This window comes from Phacochoerus africanus, chromosome 7 (assembly GCF_016906955.1).
Source record: "Phacochoerus africanus isolate WHEZ1 chromosome 7, ROS_Pafr_v1, whole genome shotgun sequence".
NCBI lineage: Eukaryota > Metazoa > Chordata > Mammalia > Artiodactyla > Suidae > Phacochoerus > Phacochoerus africanus.
The window spans coordinates 105,927,986-105,954,814 of record NC_062550.1 but is presented as its reverse complement, the minus strand read 5'-3'; the positions used below and the strand labels follow the sequence as shown (position 1 = coordinate 105,954,814).

Below are 26,829 nucleotides of genomic sequence, written 5' to 3'. Positions count from 1 at the left end.
CAGATCTGAGCTATGCCTGCAACCTACACTACAGCTCACAGCAACTGCCAGATCCTCAACCTGCTTAGTGAGGCCAGGGATCGAACCCACATCCTCATGGATACTAGTAGGGTTCGTAACCCACTGAGCCACAATGGGAACTCCTTAAGTTCTTGTTATTTTGCTATTTCTTAGCACAACTGACTTTTCCTGCCTCATCCTTGGTGCTTCAGTTCTCTCCACCCAGCAGGTTCTTGCCTGGGTCCCTCCATAGCTGTCTTCCTCACTTGACTCTAGTCTCTGCTCATGTATTGTGCCAGGAGGGCTTTCTGGAATCACTCTATCTAAAATAGTACCCCCTGCCTGCTTTCTTCTTCATTCTTTTAAATCTAACCTACCTCCATTTTTCTCCATAGCTATTATCACTACCTGGAGTTATAGTGATTCACTTTCTTATTGATTCCATGAGGATAAGGATCTCGTGTACTATATTTCACTTCTCTCAACAGTGTGTGTCATATTAGAGGTGCTCTAAATATTGTATAAATTCTTTATGTATATTTATACTTCTATCTGTATCAAACTCCTGTGTCATCAATGTAGAAAGCAAGTTGAAAACCGAAAGACTTAGGCAAGTGATGACTACATGCACACGAAAGCAATTTAAGATTAAATAATATCATACCCAAAGCATACAAAAAATGAATTTCATTTTTCCTTATCCTAAAGCATAATATGCTATAAATGTATTAATTTGTAACAAAATAATTATTTAAAAGCAGAAATGAGAGTCTTAAGATATATTCCATTTATAACAATTAATTGAAAGGTAGGGCATGACACCAATTATTTTGTAATTGCTTAAATAAATAGAGGCCAATTTAGCTATGGGATTCACATCAACCACTGGCTGAGTTTTAATGGTCAGATTGTCTGTGGATGGATAGTATACATTCTCAGCTGTATTCATTTGAGTTTGCCCCTTTGTATAGGGATAGTACGAACTGATAAAGATCTCTTTATTTGATCAGGATAAAGGAGCAAAAGAGGCATATCTGAATATCATCATATCCATAAAATGAGATTACTGCTTTCTTGTTCAAGTAATATCATGGAAATATGTGGTAATTTTCATCATCTCAAAGATGTCGCCATGAAAAATGTGTTAGATAACTTCAGCACAATAATGCATTGTTGGTTGACAAGCCACTTCAAATTTCCTTTCTGTGGAATCCTACCAGCTCTGTCAGACCTTATCAGATATTTCTTTACTCCAATAGAAAAATAGGCTTTTAAACATAACCTCATATTATCATCATCCTTCTGAAACTTTGTGTAAATTCTGTAACATAACACGTTCCTGGACAGCCTAATGCTTTAGAAGTTCAAAATCCAAAAACACATAAATCTACCAATATGGATGGAGCGAAACTCATGTGGATAGAGCATGATGATTGGTTAAGATTTTGTGCTTTTCCTTAAGTAAGAGCTATGCTTTACTGCTGACCTGTCTCAAGAGCAATGGAGTAGTTGAAGTGGGAGTAAGAAATAGAAAGTGCATGCAGGGGTTCTTACCATTGGGCATGGAAGAGTAACAGTAACAGATTTTTAAGAGCGTTATTTCAAGGAGTCTTTTATGTTAACAATTGTCATACAAATGTTTCTTTTCTTTAATTTAGTGGTTGGAACATTACTCTCTTATTCAGGATGCTGGATAAGATATATTCAGGTTTGGAAGTCCAGCGTAGTAACAGGCTACTTTCTCCTTCCTAGGTAATTTCTACTAATGCAGATACCAATTATGCTCTCAGACTTTTCAGTATCTCACCCTGTGGGTTATGGGTAGTGCAGATTGGTTTTGCTTTACAGCCTTTGTTAATGCGTTTGCAGATTGCTTTGAAAGAGTCAGAAAATTACTCCTTACATCAGCATCAACAGTGCAAATTGTTTCCTTTTCTCTCTCTCTTTTTTTTTTAATCTACATACTGTGCTAGTGTACTATATTATATAAATCAGTAAAGAAAAAAAAAGTGACTGAAGTTGGCTCTGGAAGGTTGTAGGGCTGGGGAAAATATACTTTTTGAATGCTTCTTAAAACTAAGCAACAAAAAGGGAAGTAAATAAAATGACTGAGGAGTTCCCGTCGTGGCACAGTGGTTAACGAATCCGACTAGGAACCATGAGGTTGCGGGTTCCGTCCCTGCCCTTGCTCAGTGGGTTAACGATCCGGCGTTGCCGTGAGCTGCGGTGTAGGTCGCAGACGCGGCTCGGATCCCGCGTTGCTGTGGCTCTGGCGTAGGCCGGTGTCTACAGCTCTGATTCAACCCCTAGCCTGGGAACCTCCATATGCCGCGGGAGCGGCCCAAGAAATAGCAACAACAACAACAAAGACAAAAGACAAAAAAAATAAATAAAAATAAAAATAAATAAATAAATAAAATGACTGTGAAAGCAAATACAGGTGCCACCCTATTTCTATCTTCCAGATTCAGAAATATCTGTGACTTTTGATTTGGTGACAATTTTAACATGACTTTTGAAGTCAGTGAAATTAAAATATTTTCCATGCATGTAATGCTTTTTTTCTAGCTAATGGAACTTAAATGGAGTTATATTTATATAGATATGCTAAGTGTGAAGAGAAGAGGTTAGTTAAATTAATTATAGCGGTAATAAATTTTCCTTTGAGAAGCCCTATAGTAACATTTAGCAAGTAAAGGTAATTCTGTAGCCAACTATATTATCAAGATAATGCTTTTCTTTACTCAGCATAGAGGAGTAACCTTATCTGAATGTTACATTTCTAACCTGCATAGTATAAATTCTGATATATTTAAGTGCCATTGTACTGTGCACATTTACTTGTCTTTTTCCCTCTTGGGTACAGATTGTGCCGTATAGAACAAATTATAAGAAATTTTGTTATTTCAAACAGGTAATTTTTCTTCCATGTGTCATGAATTTCAGTGTAAAGAACACTTTTATGAAAGAAACAAAAATGTTATATACTTTAAAATATGCCTTCAAAAAATTCCCTTAAGATATTTTGGCATAGTTTATTCAAATATTTCATATCATAAAGTGAAAGACAGCATTACTTAATCAAAATACTACTACCCAATTGATCTCTTGAGAAACCTGCACTTGCTCCTAGTTGCCTTCTGTTCTCCTTCTAAGATTGTCTACACTATTGTCCAACCTACTTTACCAGCCTTATTTCTCTCCTGCCATGCCAGCTAACGGTCTAGAACCCAAACATGCCTGGTACTTTTCTTCCACCAGAGATTTGCTTCTCCATAACTAGTCCCTCTAACTCAGACACTTCTCCCTATCAAACCTCAAAGAACAGATCTTCTTCCATGTACCCTATGCTATTGGGGCTATTAGTACCACTTCGGATTTTAGTTTGTAAGCAAGAGAACTCATTCTAGTCTGCATTGGGTAAGAGTTATGAGTGGGTTCAACATTCCCTCCCCCATGCTATCTTCTAGATGGAAATTTATTGGGATTTATCATTTTTATTTTTGCAACAGTGCTTGGCAGGTGCTTTGCCCAATGTAAAATCTTTTATCAGATCTTTTCCCATAGAGGTTATTACACAGTATTGAGTAGAGTTCCCTGTGCTATACAGTTTGTCCTTGTTTATTATCTATTTTATATATAGTAGTGTGTATACATGACTCTCAAAAATGCCTAATTTATTCCCTTCTCCTTTCCCCTTTGGTAAAAATAAATTTGTTTCCTAAGTCTGTGAATATGTTTCTGTTTTATAAATAGTTCATTTGTATCATATTCTATATCCCACATATAAGTGACATCATATGATATTTGTCTTTCTCTAGCTGACTTACTTCACTTAGTGTGACAATCTCTGGGTCTTTCTATGTTCCTGCAACTGGCATGATTTTGTTCTTTTTTATGGCTGAGTAATATTCCATTGTATATATGTACCACATCTTCTTTATCCATTCCTCTGACAGTGGACATTTAAGTTGCTTCTGTGTCTTGGCTCTTGTGAACAGTAATATTATGAACGTTGAGATGCATGTATCTTTTCAAATTATAGTTTCTCTGGATATATGCCCAGGATAGGATTTCTGGATCATATGATAGTTCGGTTTTTAGTTGTATAAGTAACCTCCATATTGTTCTCCACAGTGGTTGTACCAATTTACATTCCCACCAACAGTATAGGAGGATTGCTTTTTATCTACCTACTTTCCAGCATTTGTTGCCTGTAGACTTTTTGATGATGGCCATTCTGACTGGTATGAGGTGATACCTCATTTTAGTTTTTATTTGCATTTCTCTGATAACTGGTGATGTTGAGCATCCTCTCATGTGCCTTTTGGTCATCACATCTTCTTTGCAGAAGTGTCTATTTAGATCTTCTGCCCATTTTTTGATTGGGAGGGTGTGTGTGTGTATATATATATATATATATATATATATATATATATATGGATTAATATCCAAAATTATATATATAATATATATATATATACACACATATACATAGAGAGAGAGAGAGCATGCACTTCATGAACTAGTTGTATATTTTGGAGTTTTATCCCTTGTTGGTCTCTTCATTTTCGAAGATTTTCTCCTGTTCTGTGTGTTTTCCTTTTGTTTTGTTTGTTTCCTTTCCTGTGCCAAAGCTTTTGAGTTTAATTAGGTCCCATCCTATTATTTTTGTTTATATTTTGCTTACTCTAGGAGATGGATCCTAGAAGACATTACTGCAACTTATGACAGAGTGTTCTGCCTGTTTTCCTCTAAGAGTTATATATATCTGGTCTTATGTTTAGGTCTTTGATCCATTTTGAGTTTACTTTTGTGTGTCATGTTAGAGAGTGTTCTAATTTCATTCTTTTTTATGCACCTGTCCAGTTTTCCCAGCACCATTTACTAAAGAGGCTTTATTTTCCCCATTCTATATTCTTGCCTCCTTTGTTGTAAATTAATTGACCATGTGTGTGTGGCTTTAATTTGGGGTTTTCTATCTATTCCATTAATCTATATTTTCAATTTTGTGCCTATTCCATACTATTTTGATGACTATAGCTTTGTAGCATAGACTAAAGTCAGGGAGCCCAATCCCTTCAGCTGTGTTTCTGTCTCAGGATTTCTTTGGCTATTAGGGATATTTTGTGTTTCCATATGAATTTAAAAAAAATTGTCTTAGTTTTGTGAAAAGTGCCATTTGTTATTTGATAAGGATAGCAATAAAACTACAGACCTCCTTGGGTAGTATAGATATTTTAACAACATTGATTCTTCCTATCCAAGATCATGGTGTATCTCTCCATCTGTTTGTGTCATCTTCTGTTTCTTTCAACAGGATCTTATCATTTTCAGAGCATAGATCTTTTGCCTCTTTAGGTAGGTTTATTCCTAGGTATTTTATTCTCTTTGATGTAATGGTAAATGGAATTGTCTCCTTAATTTCTCTTTCTGATCTTTTGTTGTTAGTATATGGAAATTCAAGAGATTTCTGTGTATTAATTTTGTATTCTGCAACTTTACTGAATTCACTGATGAGCTCTAGTAGTTTTCTGATAGCATGTTCAGGATTTTCTATGTATTGTATTATGCCATCTGCAAATACTGACACTTTTACTTCTTCTTTTCCAATCTGGATTCTTTTTATTTCTTTTTAGGATTTTCAAAACTGTGTTGAATAAAAGTGGTAAGAGTGGACATCCTTGTCTTGTTTCTGATCAAAGCAGAAATGCTTTCAGCTTTTCACCATTGGGACTGATAGATGTGGGTTTGTCATATATGACCTTTATTATGTTGAGGTGGGTTCCTTCTACAGCCACTTTCTGGAGAGTCTTTTTAATCATAAATGGATATTGAATTTTGTCAGAAGCTTTTTCTACATCTATTGAGATGATCATATGGCTTTTATTCTTCAATTTGTTACTGTGGTATATTACACAGATTGATTTGTGGATACTGAGAAATCCTTAAATCCCTGGGATAAATATATTTTGGGCTTGAACATCTCTAATTCACCAAGATAGTCACCTCTTTTCTTGTTAAGTTGCTTATTCATGTTAGTTCCCATCATGTACCTTTTGGACTAGACATATCACAAAACTAACCTGGCTCTTTCTCATAAAACCTAAAAGAAACGTGAACAACTACACAGATAATGGGTAAGAGGCTAATGTTTGAGAGACAGCAGTTTTCTGCCTGGGAGAGAAAGAATATTGGACAGTATAGAATAAGATATAGTATTCTGGACTTGAAATGTCTAGAGTATATGTCCATATGTGGCAAAGTGTCTCCTCTATCCCTTCTCCTTTCTATTGATGGTCACGAAATTTATTTAGTTATGTAAGCTTAATGTAAGTGTTTATGGAAACAGATTATGTACATAAATAAATGTCATGGGGGGTCATTGAAACTTATTTCCGTGCCTTACTGTAATATTTAAACACTGTGTAGAAATCAAGCAACTTTTTCATGTGCACATAAGAGCCAGTACCATAGCTAGCATGAAATCTGTCTCAGTAATTCTAGCTCCATGATGTAACTACACCACCCATATCAGCAAAGTAGATTTTTAGTGAGAGGTTACTGTAAGAGAAAGGAGGCTGATTGGGTTCCTCGAGTGTTTAATTGAACACACATTCATTTAGAACCTCATATATATCAGGCACTGTACTGTTTCGTGGTACATTGTCACAGAGTTAAGCCACCACAAAAACTTTAAGTGCTGTGATGCAGATGTGAATTGGGGTTCTGTGGACAGGGACCTTTTCTTCCACTTCTTTTTGTTCCACTCAACTCCTTGAATAGTACTACAGAAACACAAGGACATTGGTTGAGATTTGACTGATTAGAGACATGGAACTGTGACTTCACTTGGGGCTACCTCTAGTAGTATATCTACAATAAGACTGTCATTTGTATTCAACTTGGGAAAGGTCTGTGCTTCCCATCAACTTCTGCCAACCAAGATTACTATTCTTAATATAATTAGCATTTAAATGATTTCGTTATGTTGACATTTTAGTTCATGTCATGATTGTTAGTAAAATTAGAAATCCGCATGTGGTAAATGATATTACATAGACTCCAGTAAAGTCTGTTAAAGTGAATTACTACATGATTATTTTGATTCTCCCCTATATCAAGGATATGGAAGTGATCACGATAAAATCGGTTTCTTTTCAAAAATGACATGACCTTAAACTATAACTAAAGAGGAAATTGCAATTCTGGGGATTCTATGGCAAATCCCACAATGATACCAATGAGAAGCAGTAAAAATTCACTTGCTATAATATGTAATTCCAAAGGAATTTTTATTTTAAGTTTAATGTTGATATCTTCAGTTGGGTTTTCTATCAGAGGGCCCAAAACTCAGACGCTTATAATCCCTGCCTAGAATCCCACCTCCAAGGGAGTTTGCTTGTTCTAAGGAATTAGTTCTAAGGAATTAATCTTGATCTTATTGCTTTTGTCAGTGAAAATTAGTTGCCATTCACATTCAACACCTAAAGGATCAAGGAGTAGAAGCTGAGAAAACAGTTTGCCCATATTATTGCCTCCCTCGATCTGATGTTATTTTAGTCATTATGTCATTTCAGGAGTGAAATCAAAGTGTTTTTGCAAACCCAAGTGAAATAGTGTCAGATTTGTAAGTAAAATTTTACTGAACTCTCCCAAAAATCTCTAATGCTGAAGCAATCAACTGCTTTAGTGAAAAATTTAGTATGACTTAACTATGCATTCTCCATGTAACTTTTTGGGTATTTTCCATTTCTCTCAAATATCGTTAGGTTTTTAAAATATCTTTGAGTTCTCTAACTAAATCATTAATTCAGAATTTTATAGGATTGCATCTATGGTTATTTTAAGAAAAATAATAATTTTTTCTAGAATTAGATGTTTAGTTCTTACTTATGGCAAATATTCAGTTTTCTCTCCCCTTTAGTCTTTTCTCTTTACCAATTTGTTTTCATCCACTGATGGAGGATCTCGAGTCTAGTGTTCTGAAACAGTGGATTTATATGCATTCACTTTCAGAATGGAAATTCCATTCTATTCTTTGAAATGTTTGCCATTTGAACACCCACACATCTAATTCTAAGAACAAGTATTTAAAATGTGTTTTCTCCAAAGTAAAATTACTTTTGGGGGGTTTTATTTCTAGAACTCTTAGAATTAAAGAAGCACTGTTCATTTAAAGAGTTGGGAGTTTGGCTGTTTGAGTTAGGGTGAACTGTGTTTTTGAGTCATCACATAACATCTTTTAGCCATCTCCCTGATGTTTAGCTTTTAACTTAGATATTCACTCAAATTTGGTTGACTCTAAGTAGAAAAATAAAATATGTATCTCTAGACATCCATGACCATGCAGTTTTTTGGGGTTTATTTTGTTTTTTTTTTTTTGTCTTTTTTTTAATGGTCACACCTGCAGCATATGGAGGTGCCTGGGCTAGGGGTCAAATTGGAGCTGTAGCCACTGGCCTAGGCCACAGCCATCCCCACATGGGATCCAAGCTGTGTCTGCAACCTATATCAGAGCTCACAGCATGACAATGCAGTTTTACTTCCTGCCTAACTCTAAGTGAACTGTGTAAATGTTTGGAGTTAAAAACAGTATGACAAATGTTTTATGTCTGAAGGTAAAGTATAAATACATGTGCTGAAGGTAATCTCATCTCATAAATATATCTGGAAGGTAATCCTACAATATTAAATCCTCATATGCAGATGAAACCCTATCATTTTGATGTTGAAATATTTTGTTTAATGTAGTAAAAATGCAATTTGGGTAAAAGTTACGGGACTAATAATGAACTTTACAAAGGTTACATGTTGAGCATCCTTTGAAAAGATTTCTGCTTTTAAAGCTTTTTATTCTTCAGAGGCTAGATATATTCAATTACTTTTAGAAAGCAAAGATACCTCAATAAATCAATTAATCTAGTCTTTTTCCTTCGGGTAAGAATTGTGTTATCCTATCCTAAGTCGAAGCAATTAAGATGCAGAAAACATTTTAATTGCTTCAGGTGATATCCATCTACTAAGTAGAAGATATCAGACAACCTAGAAAATAGGCTGTCTGGAGTTCCCATAGGGGCGCAGCAGGAACGAATCCGACTAGTATCCATGAGGATGTGGGTTTCATCCCTGGCCTTGCTCAGTGGGTCGGGGATCTGGCATTGCGGTGATCTGTGGTGTAGGTTGCAGATGCGGCTTGGATCCCTCATTGCTTGTGGCTGTGGCTCTTATTAGCCCCCTAGCCTGGGAACTTCATGTGCCACGGGTGTGGCCCTAAAAAAGAATAGCAAAGAAAAGAAAATAGGTTTTCTACTTTCTCAAAGGTGATTTCAGTACTACAGGGGAATGGAAAGGGTTTTTGCAAAGGAAAAATAAGATCCAGTTACAGACAGAGTTGACTCTAGATACTGGCTCTATCACTTACTGATTCCAAAGAGGTTGTGAACTGAGTTTGCTTGTTTGTAAATAGAAATTTAACCCCCACTTGACCACGTCCTTGTGAAGATGAATGTGATGAGTATGTTGCGTCTGCCGAATGCAGCTTATTAAATAGCAGTCATCATTTTTTTTAATCATGCTGCTTCTCAAAAAAAAAGCATATAATCCCCACAGTGATCTTGGAAGAGGGCAGTTTTCACGTGAACATAAGGCCCAGGATACCCATGAACCAATTCGTGTTGATGTTTATGTACAGCATTTTTTCTGTGTACCAGTGAGAAAGAGGTAAAGAAGCGATATCTTGAGATCAAGTTCAACATGAGAGAAATTGCTTATTTTTTATTTTAGGTCTACATTTGTTCCCCTGCTAAATAAAGGAGACAAGACCACTACCCCTATGCTATGGTTTTGTCGCAGCAGGCCCTGAACTTCTAACTTGGTACTTTCCCATGGCACAGAACTAAATTTGAGATATAACAACATTTGAGGACTTCCCGTCATGGGGCAGTGGAAATGAATCCAACTAGGAACCATGAGGTTGCAGGTTTGATCCCTAGCCTTTCTCAGTGGGTTAAGGATCCGGAGTTGCTCTGAGCTGTGGGTAGGTCACAGATGCAGCTCAGATTCCGCGTTGCTGTGGCTGTGGTGTAAGCTGGCAGCTCCAGCTCTGATTAGAACCCTCGCCTGGGAACCTGCATATGCTGCAAGTGCAGTCCTAAAAAGAAAAAACAAAAAAAATTGAGCCAGTCAGCACTGAATTTTAAAGCTCTCATGCTGTATCCCAACATCACACTCATTTGTTCAGTGAGCCTTGCTGAGCTTGAATTTGAAGCAAGTCAAGGTTTAAATAAAGCATTTTCTCTCCTTCAGTCTTAAATCTGTTCCCAGAAGTACTGCCCCACTTCCCCTACCCCATCTCAAGAAATTGGGGAAATTGAGTCACCTAATTTTCATTTCTTGTCACTGCATCATGTCCCATTAGAACACATGTGGTATGGTTTTTGTGGCTACTTTGGAGCCCTATGTACAGATACTTGATTGGCTTCTCCTTTTTTGTAAAAGTCAACAATTCTGTCAACATCTATGTTATGCAAATAGTCTCCACAGTCTCTGATTGTCGGAGCACCAATATCTGCATAGAAATCAACTCCCTGAAAATAGTCCAGTTTTTGAGTCTCCTCCTCTTCTCGTGCCTTCCTCCCCTTTTGTGTCTGTGGCTGCCCACAGCCTGATTCTGTCCTCAGTGACCCTCCAGCTTTCTTATAATGGTATCGCCACCAGTAGTCTTAATTTGAACATAGAACCATAAGAAGCATTCTGCTGTCTTCTGACAATGCTGACAAACAGGCCCCTGCTCACCTCATCGGTGTCTCAAACTGAAATGGCAAGATTATTTCAAATCATAGCTTTGGCTGCTCTTCAGGCTATTTGACTAATTACAGAACAGGATAGCTTTCAGCCCTGTATGGTAGGTCCCTGGCTTTCTTCCCCCAAATCCCTAGAAGAATAGGATGATGATAAGACACAAGGTAGGGGCACCACAGACGTTCCAGGATCACCAATTACGCTTGATGGCCAAGAAGTCAGTTTTTGGTAGCTGCCAATCAGCATTCCAGTACATTTTCTGAGCTCAAAATATACTCTGCCCATCTCCACCAACAGATGAATGTTTATTGAGCATTACTCATTGTAAGCACTGCCTTTTGGTTGGGAAACACACATGCTTCCTCTAGTTGTCCATCCAAAATCGGTGTGGATGGAACTAGGGAACTTGATGAGATCACTTGCAAGGGCTAAGTGACGTGGTGCAGAATGCAAGTGCCCAACAGGCTTATAGGAAAGAACCATGAGGAAGCCAGTGAGTTTTTAAAATTTATTTTCCTGAATTATAGTTGAGTTACAATGCTGTGTTAGTTTCTGGTATACAGCAAAGCATTTCAGTTATACATATAAATAATGGTCTCCATTTGTTAACCCCAAATGCCCCAATCCATCCCCCCCCAACAACCCCACGTCTGTTTCTGTTTAGATTGATAGATTAGTTTTAGATTAAATGACAGATTCATTTGTATCATATTTTAGATTCCACATATAAATGATACTATATGATATTTATCTTTCTCTGTCTGACTTACTACACTTAATATGATAATCTCTAGGTCCATCCATATTGCTGCTAATGGCATTATTTCATTCTTTTTTTTTTCTTTTGGTTGAGTAGTATTGTTGTATATATGTACCACATCTTCTTTAGTCATTCATCTATCGATGGACTAGGGTTGTTTCCATGTCTTAGCCACTGTAAGTAGCAAGAAGCCAGTACTGGTCATCAAGATATAGTAGAGCTATCAGCAATTGTGCTGGTGATTCTTGAATTAAATATGGATCCTAATAGTTTCTTCCGTTTTCTCTTCTCTAAGATGGACAGTAACAATCCTACAATCTTGTACTGAAAGAGTATTTACATAAAATCCTGCCGGTTTATGGCATATCTTCAACACTCCCTGTTTCTATTCACTTGGAGACTCTAGATGTGGAAGCAAAGTGTGTAGTGGAGTCATTGTGATAGTAAGAAGAAGAACAGCTAAAGATTTGTACGTCCGCATTCATACGTGTATGAATAGCACATGTAAACACCACGTCATTATTCCAAATCCATAAAGCACCTTTTGTAGTCTCTCTCCTATATTGAAGAAAGTCTCTTTCAATGGAATTTATTTTCCATTACTTGAATCAAAGCATTGCCCTTTTATTCCTCTTCCTGCCCTCTTTCTCTTCATTTAAGACTTATATCTGGGGAGTTCCCATTGTGACTTAGCAATTAATGAACCCGACTAGCATCCATGAGGACACGAGTTTGATCCCTGGCCTCACTCGGTGGGTTAAGGATCCAGAGTTGCCATGAGCTGTGGTGAAGGTTTCAGATGCAGCTCGGATCTCGCATTGCTGTGGCTGTGGTGTAGGCCGGTGGCTACAGCTCCGATTGGACCCCTGGCCTGGGAACCTCCATATGCCATGGGTGTGGTCCTAAAAAGACAAAAAAAAAAAACTAGTATCTGGCTATTCTCTTCTATAAAAGTGTTCACACTTGTGCACTTTATTAAGCAGACTCACACACAGAAATGCGTAGAAACGGAAAGCACCTTGGAGAATCACCTTCTTCCACTCTCTCACATCAGGGCCGATGAAACTGAGCCAGAACTGATGAAGTGATGGGCCTAAGGTCACACCCTAGGTCAGACAGAGGCAGACTAGACTAGGGTTATATACAATGTAATTTTACTTGTGGCAGTATGCAATATTATTCATTCAACAAACATGAATCTGTGTTCAAGGCACTGTTCCAGGAGCTGAAGGCCAACGGAGGCCCCCTGGGCACAATCTTGCTCCTGTCACTCATGTTTCTAGAGTTCGTCCCCCTTAGCTGTGCTCACGATGCCTTTCTGCTATACCTAAGAAGTAGTTTAATTCTTCTTGCACTGGTAGTGTCCTTATCTCTACCCAGACCCAATTAACTTTCCCAAGCTTTTCATTTAATGAAGTCCCATTCCTCCTTTTCAAGGTACTAGCTGGCTCTCTTCTGACTCAGTGCCATTCTGCCTCATTATCCAGCCCCCATTGTAAAATAATTATTTTGAGTATAATGAAAATGTTAAACATGGTTGAACCCAGTATGTGATTTGTTATTACTCTGATGGCCAACAAATATTTTATAGTGTGTTTTGACTTGTATAATAAAGGGTCACATCAGAAAAGTGATCAAATCCTTCATCCTTCCCCTTACCCTATGCTTTTCAGTCTTTGTTGGTAAATATTTGCTTCTATCCTAATGAGGACAGGCTTGTAGACTTAAGCCTCTTAAGGAGCTTTCAATGGTTACGCACAAAAAATAGAAAATTTTCTTTGCTCTGATTATGAGGTACAATCTTTTGGCCTTACCTTTCTTTCAAAGAAGGTCCACGTTCTGTGTTATTGTCTGATTTATTGTTTCTCCAGCAATCCCAAAGGTACCCATAGTGATGGTTAGTTACAGAACATTTGCTTATCCTATTCCTTGATGTAATATTTTTCTTTTATCACATAATCCTAGTTATCCAGATAAGTGTCATTATCTTTCGTGGTTACAGACAAAATAAACCAACCTCGTGCTTAAAGAACTACATAAGAATAGCCACAGTTCACTGTGATATTTTGTAGAGATATTGAAAAGTAGTGTTTTATATTTATTTAATTTTAAAAAATAGTTCTAGAGTCTTTTTTTTTGGTATAGTTTGTTTTGCGATTTCAGACTCTCACACAACATTGCAATAATAGTGCACGAAGTTCTCATATGCTGTTTACCTAGGTTAATCAACTGTCTGCATTTTATCCTATAATCAGATTCTCCTTCTGTCTCTCATAAAAAATGATGCATGTACATACATACCTATATATATATTCATTATATCTTATATGTGTGTGAATGTGTATGTACAGTTCATGAATTTTTCAAATACTTTGAGAATACGTTGGAGACATATGTTACTTATCCTAAAATATGTCCTGAGAATAGGACTTTCTCTTACATTATAGAGAACAGGTATCAAGCACAGGCAATTTGCTGTTGACATACTACCCTTATATAGTATATCATCCATATTCAATTTTATCCACTGTCACAATAATGTTAGCAGCTAATTGTTTTTTCCCATGGGTCCAGGATTTAATCTAGAATAAAATCCATTTAGTTGTCATGCAGTGCTTTAGTTTTTTGTTTTTCAGGGTTTTTGTCTTTTGTCTTTTTAGGGCTGCATCCGTGCCATCTGGAGGCTCCCAGGTGAGGGGTCGAACTGGAGTCAGAGCTACCGGCCTACCCCACAGCCGCAGCCACACCAGATCCAAGCCATGTCTACGACCTACACCACAGCTCACGGCAACGCTGGATCCTTAACCCACTGAGCGAGGCCAGGGATCACACCCGCAACTTGACGGTTTCTAGTCGGATTCATTTCTGCTCTGCCACGATGGGAACTCCTACTTTTTTGTTTAGAAACTTACATTCAGTCACTAGTGACCTGATAGTGGCTCTTTTTAAAGGAACGCCTACTTGTTGACCACTGGTCCAAGAATAGGAATTTAAGCCCAAAGATGGGTTAACAGAGTCCTTTAGGAATAGTGGTATCTGTGCTGAGGAAACGCCGCATTAACTCTGAAACCATGATCAGACCACAAGGTTGGGTATTTCAGTAGGATACAGTACAAAAAAAGAGAGCTGAGTGTATCGGTGTTTTGCAGTTTCAAAATTTAAAACTTCAGATAGGAGTCTGTTGTCAATCCAGTCTACCTGGGGCTAAAGGGATAATGTTTCTATGTTGCCCGAATTTACAATGCTTACTTAAAATCCAACACTAAATAAACATTAGGTCCGTGCTGTGTTAGTGAAAGCTCGATTAAAATCATTCTTTTCATCAAAATGAAATACTGAGGATAAATTTTTAAAGTTTAGATATAAATATGAGTTGTCATTTTTGAAACTAAGTTCCGTTTAAAAAAAAAAAAAAAAACCTGGGCATTTTTAAATGTCCCATGTTAAAATGAATACAACTAGTTCCTTCCCCCACAAAAATAAGAAACACAGGTTTGTAGCTTCTGTAATGTCTAAAGCATGCAGTGTTGTCTTAGTTGTGTAAACATAATTATGATTAGAGCTACAATGTTTCAGCACCTTGATTTCTAGCTACTGCTGAGTAGCAGTAATCCCGACATCTCAGATAATTTTCTTTTTTCTCTACATTATCTGCTTCTGAAACTAGATAAAAAGAACATGAAAGAGACATCCGTTTCACTGACATCAGCTTTATGCATGCAAGTATATAAACCTACCTACACAGATTCATTTTATTTTATTTTATTTTTTTTGAGTATCGTAAAAACACACAAAAGTACTAAGGAACTGTCTGAGTCAGACCTACTGAGAGCAATTACATTCCTGAAAAACCGGATAAGGTGCCAGAAGGTGCAGAATCATCTCTTGTTATTTTCCTGTTTTTCCTCTAAAAGAGAGAGAAATGTTTATACACGCAAGAGGCAGAAATTAGCTGCCAGAAAAATACTATGCACATCCATATTCAGCACATAGATTAAAAATAAAATAGTTGTTTGTTCCCTCCGGGAAAACACGCTTGCCCATTCATCCTTGTGATAGATACGCATGCAAAACCAAAATGAAATCAAATCCCTGCAGATGGCTCATAAGTCACAAAAACTGTTTAATCCTTTCACTGCATCCCTTTGGGAAGCCTGAACCCTGGTAAATAATAACGTACAATATATATGATTTCAAGGATTCTCTTAGTTTTTTAGCAGAAAACCTTCATTTTTTTCTAACATGCCCCCCCATATGTCTTATAAAGAGCTTTATGTCACTGTGTTACCTTAATATGTATGTCCACGGAATTCTGTTGTAGCTTTTGTTTTAGTAAGTGTCAGTATCCTAAAACTATGTATAGAAATCTTATCTAAAATTGAATGGGGCTCAGAGGCAGCCAAGTAAATCTAAAGTGCATTTTTACATTGCTCTTTCAAATGGATTTTTACCAGAAAACGGTTGAGTTTTAAGCAGGAATAAAATGAAAGGAAACCTTGGAGTCTTAACCATTGAACAGATGCTGTAAATGCAGCTTTGGAAAAATAGCTGTCACTTCAGATCTTTTCCACTGAATACCTATGTAAGCCAGTCGCCAGAGCTGCTGGCATTATAATATTTTTGTTGTTCTATTGAAAATGGACACTGTGAGAACTCTTAAGACAAACAGTCACAACCTATTTTTAAATTTTGCAAGGAAAAAGATGAGAACTTATATGTAAAAAGATAATTGTCTCTTGCACTGTGAAATTTTTCACTTGTGAGTTGCTAACTTGTCAAACCAAATCAGAAATTCTTGACATCTTTGTTACATTAACACCGTCCGTGATATTGACTCTTGAGAAGGATTTAATTTTATTCTCTAAACTGAAACTTGTACTTTTTTTTTTTGTCATAATGTGAGATTATTTTTCTCCTTACCTTTGATAGGATTCCTCATGTATGCATGTGTGTGTGTATGTATATTATATATATGTATACATAATATATATATAGTATAAATGTATGGGTGTGTGTATATATTCCCATATATATACTAGAATAGTATTAGGTTATATGTGGACCTTGATTTGGCTCAGAAAATACAGAAACATGTATAATTTATTGAAGTGCACCTAACTTTAGTGAAACTATAAAATTACAGGTAATATGACATGTGTAAGTCTAATTCATAATAATGATATTGATACTCAATATAGCAAGATAATAATTGTATGATTCCTTTTTAATGAGTATAATAATGTAATTTTCTCTAACCCTGTCTGCCTAAATTCGTAGTACTTCAGTTTTCAATAGTTTGAAAAACTAGTGTAGGGAGTATAACTAACTTCACAAAATCAGTGTGTAAATTACTCATAGAACCTCGATCTGCAAATCAGAAACTTTAAAATCCTATCCATCTTGTACTCTACCTGCTAAATATACATACAGATAGTATTGTATTTGGATGTACATACTGCAAGATTTTTAAGTAGAAATACTGCTAAAATGAATCAGTTATGTTCATGACAATACGAAATGATTCTGAACTATGTGTCATCACCTAACCACTGTGCCTATTGTTTTTCTTTTAGGAAAAAAAGATCTGCAAGAAAACAAAGACCCAAACACCCCAGAATTCCTAAAGAAGAGTAAGTACTTTAATGAAATAATAATCATACTGGAGCTTCTATTAATATTAGAAGACCTTTCAAATTTCCTTTTAGAAATACTCACCTTTCTAACTTCTAATATAAGAAGCTAACATAGTGAGCAAGTGGAGCCTTCGAAAACTCAATTTCAATTTACTGGAGCACACTGAAAATCATTTATCCTATAATCCTCTTAGATAAGAGTCCAGGGTAATCCTTGCGATATATATATGTTGCAGAAAATGTTTATGTTAATTCCATCATATCTTTTCACTAGCATCATCTCATTTACATTCTATAGAAGAAAAAAATAAGTAAAATTGAACTTCTTCATGTTCTCTGTATGTAGTACAAAAATTTTTCAGCAGAATCAATATGCTTGGTTTGTTTATAGCCGTAAGTTAGAATTCTTAAATAATGGCAACCATCTGCAGGATTTAAAATTTATAACTTAATCTCAATAGTACATTTTTTCCAATCTTCTCACAACTTATGACCTGTGTTTCCCTACAGAGCTATTGATTGACAGTAATAATTGCTTTCCTAAATATGTTTTTATTAAATAAAATGAGATATATTCTTATCATTCTTTCTGGTAGAAATAGTAATATCATAACAATTTCCTAAATGTAAAAAACTATAAATTGTAATATATACATATCAGAAAGAGTAGAGTAATGGAAAAGCACAGTATGCTTTGATGACCCATGTTATATCATTTCGAATACTATGGTACTTTTGAAATGAGTTTTCCAATTTACTCCTCTAAAATTTAAAAATAAGGCATTGTAGTAAAATGTATTAAATTAACAAAATAGTAGATCTATATATCTCGATTTATATCAAAATAGAATAAAGTTCAGTGGAAAGTATATCTGATAGCAAAAAATTTCATAAATAATTATCTAGGATATATACAAATTAAGCTTATATAATGAGATTTTCTAGCACCCAAAGAACCTTAATGCATGAGTTACATTTCATGTTAAATGACTTAAGATAATTAATCATGGTAATGATGATATAAATGTAATTTATCCTAAATCTATTTTATTTATTTTTGAAGTTTGAGAGGAGCAGGGAGAGAAGGATTTTCTTTTACTTATCTGCCTCAGTATTTTCCATGTGATGCTTCACTTTACTCGAACTCCTTTACCTCATTTTTTGCTGTACCTATGGACAATATCCTTACATTTTCAGTTTTAAATCAGGAATTTATTTATAAATTCAACTTCGAAATTTTCAAAAACTGCTCCTTGATTTCAAAAAGAAACTCTAGTATGTGAATTGCTCTTTTGAGGTGGAAGAACATGTTTACAGTCCTGGGTGTAAGAAGGATAATTAAGAATTAGATTTTTCTATCATGTAACAACAAAAAAAAAAGCTTTGCCAATTTGAGTGAAGTGCAAGATATGAAATAAATGAACAGTTTCTTTTTGATGTGGCTTTTCTCTGACATCTTCCTCGTCAGAGGCAACTAAGTCATTCTGCCAAAATGTGGGAACACACAGCAGTTATCCCGCAAGAAGTCTAGATTTCCTTAAGTTTTGTTTTTATGTTTACAACTCAGTTTTAAATCATAGTTTCAATTTTGTACGTTACTCACTGGGGAAGTGTTCATTTCTTAAATGAGCGAACCATACATAGTTGTACTATGGTTGCCATGCAAGAGCCGGATAATATTTACCCTCGCCTCACAAAATTTCTTAGTCATCTTATTATAAATCTACTGTAAAAAAAAATCATCAGTAGCTTCCTATCTGATCTGATTTATCTCTTATTGTCATACTGAATACTAGACCAAATAAGTTATTTTATCTGAATTGGAATTTTCATAATTTTACTGAAATAGGATTTACTGTGGCAAACATTAGAGGGAATGGATTCAAGTGAGAGTTCTTTGGCTCATTTGGAGTAAAATCCTCGGGAAAATAATGTGCATGTGTCCAAGAAAGAGTCGTGCTTTTCTTGGTGCATTTTGTGGTATGGGGCAATTTTTCCTTTCAGTCTTGGTCTTTTATTTAGCAACTAGATGCTAAATTACTCTCAAATAACTGTAAGGGAAAAATGACTTAATTTCAGCCTGAATAATAAAAAGTCAAGTTTATTTCCTTAAAATTTTATAAAATATTTATGAAGAGAAATACTCTGGATTAAAACAAAGCTGCTATCAAAATATATCTTAATATGTGTTTTAATCTCCAGAGACTTCATGAGTTAGAGGTATCAATACATGAAGAGTTTGGATAATACAGTGACTATTTTTCCTGTCTTTATCTACAAAATATGTACTTGCACTTTAAGCTCACAACTAGTAAATGAGCTTTTAAAACTTATATTTGAATCATACTTTACAAATGAAAGATGTTCTTAGCATAAGAAAGCCTTCAAACCTTGTGTAATTTTGCTTCAAAGCCCCTAACTTAAGAACAATTTGGCAATTAATTAAAATAATACTAAAGATCTTTAGAGCACGCTGCACTCATATTTCACAAATACCTGCAAGTATTTCACAGTACTTACAAATACAAGAATTTTTTGCGCTTAAGATAAGGAAAGTAATGAAAGAGGACCATTGGATTTTATATTTTATATAAATAATTTTCCTCTCAATTCCTGAATATTCAGTGGTTCTTTTGGCAACTCCATGGGGGTCAGCTCCCTATAGACTCTAAACATACTAGAAAATAATAACAAAGAGGATTTACTTAAAAAGTTCAGATGTTCAGGCATGCTTCTTGGAAACTATTCACATTATCCTAAGTTTGCTGAACTTCTTTAAATACTAGTGGGAGTTGACGGTCTCACTCAAATCATGGCTGTTATTAACAGGCTTGCTCCTGATACACCAAATAGAGCAAAAGGTTTTCAGTAAGAAGGGTCTTAATGGAGAGCAGATTTTAATTAGAAAAAGGCTTGTGATTCATTAGAGACCAAAGATTTTTTTGTAAATGCCCCTCACAAGTTTCATTTAGTCAAACCTCTCTTTGTTTGAATAAATCCCTATAAGCAAAAAGTGTAGTCGGGTGGGGGGGGTGTGTGTGTGTGTATAGCAGCAGCATAGAGCTAGGAAAAAAAATTTCTCTATTCCTATTTTATAGATATCACCTCTTCTAATATCCTCATTTATAGAGGGCCAGAAAGACAAGTCATTTACCCAAGCACTTGTATCGAGTGACAGAATCAGGGAAAATTCTGGCTTCATTAACTACCCATGATTTTTCTTATCTGTCCTATTAACTGAAAGCACTTACTGTAAACCTGAGGGTCTCAGATTGACGCAAGAAGCCTCTTCTCAAAATTTAAACCTCCTGCAACCAAAACTCTAATGAAATTTTATATAGCTAGCTCTGCCTACTCTCTACCTGCTAAGTTTTTTTTTGATATAGCTCATTAGGATGATGTTTATAATGGAAAGAACTAGAGACTTCATCCAGTTCCCTTTGGCATAGCGAAGAGTCCTGGGGGAGGTGATGACATTCCAGATCTCGCGGCGAATTACTAGTGGCTCGTAATAACACATGCACACAATCTACTATCAGCAACAACTGAGCAACTCCCTCTTTGATTTTCCACTTTTTATCTAGGTAATTTAAAAAAATCCGCCCAGTCTACTTCCTAAGACTTCGTGAGATCTAATGAGATATATAGGGATTGCTGCAATGATGTTTAATTATGAATTTCAGTTTTATATTGTTATATAAGAGCAACTTCTTTTCATGTGAAAACTTGCCTTTATTGTTTGGGGAATCTAATATATCAATTTAAACAGTCTGTGGCTGATGAAGCCAGTTATTGATTGACCTTTTAGACGATAATCCAGGAGATATTACCTTTTCCTTGACTTTTGTAATTCATCCTTTATCCTGATCAGCTTTCTTACACCTAGACCTAAGAAAGTTCTTACAAAAAAGGAAGCGTGTTAGGAAAGGAAAGGAGACACTTACTGTGTTCTTAGTTTCTGCTGGATGCTCTACTAATTATATAATTAAACTTGATTATCGAAAGAACGATTCCTATGTTATCATAGTTTTACAGATGAGGAAGGTAAGAACTGAAATCCTGGAGTTCCCATTACGGCTCAACAGGTTACAAACGTGTCTAGTATCCATGAGGATGTGGGTTTGATTCCCCATTGCTGTGGCTGTGGTGCAGGGCAGCAGATGCAGCTCTGATTTAAACCCTAGATGGAAACTTCCATATGCCTCAGGTACAGCCATAAAAGGAAAACAAATCAAAAACCCGAGAGCCTCATAAAGTTAGCCTAATTTAGTAAGCTGCAGAGTTAACCATTTGAACTTAGGTCTGTCTGATTTACTACTTTTCAAGTTATCACTCTTAAATAAACACTTAGCTGGGGAAGGCAAAGCATATTTCCTTTTCCCATATGAATGACAGTGTGGTGGGAGGAGTGAAATATATCACTTTTTAAAATGTCATTTGTCTGTGAGGAATACTTGATGTACATATACTACTACTTTTTAAAAAAACTCATCAATAAACAGAAGATTGCAACATGGCCTATTTGTCCTTCACATGCTAAAAGTAAACCATGATAAAAGGAGGTAATTATTAAAGACAGCTATCTTTAGAAAGAATAAGTAGACCCAAAATGGAAACGATTGACCACCATAGGTAGAAAAGGTCACCTAAAGAGAAAGAACTCTATTGGGCATTTTGTTTATGAACTAATTAGCAATTAAGTGGATGCCCACGGGTTATGCACCTTAGATTTTGATGCTTATGATATTATCTGGACTTATTCCCTTTAAAATCTTTGGTAAAACTTTGGAAATTTATTCTTTCGCTTATTCATTATTCTTTATTTAGTAGTTGCTAGTGAGTACCCATGGTATGTACTATGCACTGTATGTACTGCCCCAGGTGATGGAGACGTAAGAGTGACCAAAGCACAGCCTCTCCCATCAAGTAGCTTCCAGAGTAATCACAAATAGCGGCATGACTGTTTACAAAGAGAATAACAGTACTTTAACTTACAGTAATTTAAGATACTCATCATATTCATCATGATCAGAACTACTTTATGTCTTTATTTCCCAGATGACTGAGAATTCTGAAACTTTTTTGGGGACATGGGGTAATAGGGGTTTCCCACAATTATCATTATTCATGATGCAGCAAAGCTGAACTATGTCATGACTTAGGGCATTTTCTACAACGCTAAACAAGGAACCCCTCTAACTTCATGATGGCACCTTACCAGCTTTGGAAACTCACACTCTGTGTTCAACTCTCAGCCCCACTGGTTATTAGCTAGAGGATTTAGAGTAATTTAGTAGACCTCATGATTTTAGGTATTACATTCAACTTAGTTATTATGATTATTTGATAGGCTTCAGTAGAATTCAATCTGCTTTTTATTTCTAGAAACAATCTTTGCTGTAGAAGCTTTCGTGATATTAGTCTTCGTTTTGTTCTGAGAACGTTACCATCTTTCATGGCTCTGAAATATGTCAGATAATTACAAAAGAGAACAAAGGGAAATGCTTTAAAATCAGAAATATGGTTTTAAAGGTTAGTAAGATAATTTTGATCTGCTCTAACGTTGATATTTATTTACAATATTTGTCTGCACCAAGCCATTATTTTGGGTCACAGTATTCATTTTTGTAATTAAGAACATCGGCAATGGAGGAAAGAGTTGTATTCAAGTCCTTTTTCTGTTACTTACTGGCTACATGACCTCAGGAAGACAGCTTCACCTCTTTGCCTCAATGGCCTCATGTATTAATAAAATGAAGATAGTAAGTCCTATTTTATAGGTTTCATGTGAGAATTCCAGTACATATTTAGCGTTTATTATAGAAGTTAATATGGTAACATCAGCAAATAGTACTTTAGTTGTTATATTTTCTATTAAAGGTATCTCCTCCACAATATTAAAAGGGCATTCTTTTAAAAATTGTACAAAATAAAACTCATACAAGCCTGCAAGGAATAAAGAGGAAGGAAAGTATGAAGGAAGAAGAGAAGTGAACACTGGTTAGAAATCCTGAGGGGAAGGGGAAATTTGGTTTTCAAGTACAAGTCCACCATAAGCCCGCTACTAGAAACCCTCATAAACCCTCTTCTAATATAGAGCAAATACTCTTGAAATCAGCCAAGGTCAATGAGGTCAAAAGTGGGGCTTGAAGCCTTCTGACAGTCTTCATGGCTCTGCCACTGAGCTACACCAGCCTGCATCAGGATGTGAAGGGTACCAAAAGGCTTTCTCTCCTACCATGAAATGCCTTCCTTTGTAGCCATAAACGAGGTTATTTTCTCTAGAGAAAATAAGCCTAACTCAAGTGTAGGCTTCGCAGGTTTCTGGAGAGAAACTATACCCAACACATGTTATTACATGCACCCTTGTAGAGTCAAGGGCAGTTCATGTCCCTGCTGGGCAAAATGATATACTCTGCTTTTGAACAAGTTAAGCAAAATTTTGTAATGTAATTTCTGAAACTGAAATCACAAAATTATTCTTTCACCAAGGAAATCTCAGATAGCAAAACTCATTATTTTGCTGCTTTTCTCCCCATGATAAGGAATCATTTGAGTTTCTGTTCATTCTAGTGCCTCAACTATTTCCTGTTAATGAGTTTCATATCTACCACTTTAATTTGCTTTATTGAGTCATGCTTTTGCAAATATCATAAAAGTCCCTTTCTAGTACTCTCATAGGATATCAACACCAAGACCACTCTTACTTTTGATGTCAAATCCTGTTCTGCCTCTAAAGATAAGTATATCCCAGGTTTAGCAATAGTGATTCATTTATCATGAAAATGTAATTCATGGTAAATGTCTTATTTTTCTCTTTTCCTTAAAATTTGATCCTTAAACTTCAATTTTGTTTCTTTCCTGTTCCAAAATACGAAAAATCTGCTTCAGCTTATGCGCCATTGTACCTTTGAGCACTTCATGACACACGTTCTTACAGTACATATGAATTGCTTAACTCTGCTATTGTTTTTCTGAAAACGGAAATCAAAAGTACCCTGCTTTCAAAAGCACCCTGGTGAAGCCTGTGTGTATGAATCGGTACAAAATGTTTCAGACTGAGGAAATGAAGTCTCTAAACAAATGCTCAAATTGCACTGGTTTGATAACTAACTCCATGACCCCCCAAAGTGGTATTATATATGAATTTTCAACAGTCTGAAATATATTGTAAAAAATAATTCTTAGCAGTTTTGCCAGTTGCTCAGGGTTTTTGCTTATCCATTTTATGCTGCCATATAGCATTGACATATTTGCCTTAACATCTCCTGGGAAGTGATTTATTTATTATTCAGTATGTGATATTTGAACATTAGTCTTGAATTTTCCTTCTCTTTTGTACTTTAAAATGTTTTTCTTATTTTAGAGAAGATTTTCATAACATTCCCATTATGTCATAGAACATTTTATAGGTAACAGTATTTTTAATACCACTGTATTATAGACTATAAGATTTTTTATCTGAAATATGCCTATTAATATAAATTCTAGAAAAGATGGGCCTGCATAATTGTGTCATTATTAATATGTCCATTGTTTGCAGTTATTATGAGATTTGAACAATTGTTGGTACCTTTTACAAAAGGCGAAGCCAAATTTGTTGTTGAAACAGCTAAATAGAGAAAAATACAGACAGGCCCTAACCTATGAAACAGTTTTGAAACAAAATTCATTTTTAGATGTTTTCTGTTTTCTGAGATAGACATGTACTCAGAGTGGTTGCACAAACAAATCTATGAAAACCCACAGTCTCTGCTGACCCACAGTATTTACAGTATTGGGGATGGAGAGAGGATGAATGACAGGGAGACAGGAGCAAAATATGTTTTCATTTCTCCTGACACTGAATTGACCCTGCCCCAAAACTGAAAAGTAAATGAAGCTGGCTTTATGCACTATCCTCTTTCTAACCTTTGTTTCTTCCTCATTTAACTCTGCTTCCCGTGAAATATTTTCAAGCAGCCTTTCCTTTTTTCCTTTTTCTAAATTTAATTTCATTGGAGTGTAGTTGACTTACATTGTTGTATTAGTTTCAGGTGTGCAGCAAAGTGAATCAATCATATATATAAATATATCCATTCTTTTTTTCCCATATAGGTTATTTCAAACTAGTACTTTGCCTGTGCTATGCAGTTCAATCTCGTTAATCATCTGTTTTATACAATAATGTGTATATGATATTCCCCACCCCCTCAATTCTTCAATTCTTTCCTCCTCCCCATGGCTTTACATATGGAAACCATAAGATTAGTTTTGAAATACGAGTTTGTTTTTTATAAATAAGGTCTTTTGTATCATTTTTATTAGATTCCACATGTAATATGTATATGTCTTTCTCTGTCTTAATTGACTCAGTATGATAATTTCTAGGTTCATCCATGTTTCTGCAAATGGCATTATTTCATTCTTTTTATGGCTGAATAATATTCTATTATATACATGTACCTATTGCCTTTATCCATTCTTTTTTTGAGGGACATTTAGGTAGTTTCCATATCTCGGCTATAGGAAATAGTGCTCCAGAAAACATTTGGTGCATGTATCTTTTCAAATTACAGTTTTCTCTGGATAGATGCCCAGGAGTGGGATTGCCGGGTCATATGGTAGCTCTATATTTAGTTTTTAAGGAACTTCCTTGCTGTTCGCCATAGTGGTTGCACCAATTTATATTCCCACCAACAGTGCAGGAAGGTTCCCTTTTCTCCACACCCTCTTCAGCATTTATTGTTTCTAGACTTTTGATGATGGCCATTCTGACTGATCTGAGGTGATACCTCATTGTAGTTTTGATTTGCATTTCTCTAATAATTAGTTGTATTAAGCATCTTTTCATGTGTTTTTTTGACCATCTGTCTCCTTTGGAGAAATTTATATTTAGATCTTTTGCCCATTTTTTGATTGAGTTTTATATATATATATATATAAAGTTCCATGAGATATTTGAATATTTTGGAGATTAATTCCTTGTTGATCCCTTCATCTGCAAACATTTTTCTCTCTCATCCTGTGGGTTGCCTTTTTGGGTTTTTTGTTTGTTATCAGGGTTTTTTTCGGGGGGGGGGTTCTCCTGCTGTGTGAAGCTTTAAAGTTTAATTAAGTCCCATTGGTTTATTTTGGTTTTTGTCATCATCATTCTAGGAGATGGCTCAAACAAGATATTGCTATGATTTATGTCAAAGAGTGTTCTTTGTTTTCCTCTAGGGTGTTCTACGTTTTCCTCTAGGAGTTTTGTAGTGTCTGGTGTTATGTTTAGATCTTTAGTCTGTTTTGAATTTATTTTTGAGTATGGTGTTAGAGATTTTCTCATTTTGCTCTTTTACATGCAGCTCTCCAATCTCCCAGCACCCTTTATTGAAGAGATTGTCTTTGCTCCACTGTATGTTCTTGCCTTCTTTATCATAGATTAGTTGACCATAAGTGCTTGGGTTTATCCTATCCTGTTCCACTGATCTATATTTCTTTTTTTGTGCCAATACCATATTGCTTTGCAGTATAGTCTTAAGCCAGGAAGCCTGTATCTTCCAGTTGCATTTTTCTTTTTTCAAAATAACTTACCCCCAAAGGTTCTACCTCCTACCAAAACATTGGGTGTCAGGATTTTTATGTAAATTTTGCAGGGAAATAAACATTCAG

The 26,829-nt window shown here is 35.6% G+C and overlaps 1 protein-coding gene across 1 annotated transcript in view; it reads left to right on the top strand.

The window, feature by feature from the left end:
- Positions 1-26,829, top strand: part of SYT1 (synaptotagmin 1) — a 523,537-nt gene that overhangs the window by 160,374 nt on the left and 336,334 nt on the right. Inside the window, exon 4 of the mRNA XM_047788370.1 lies at positions 17,137-17,193. The gene's annotated coding sequence lies outside the window, so the exon portion shown is untranslated. The remainder of the gene's footprint in view (positions 1-17,136; positions 17,194-26,829) is intronic.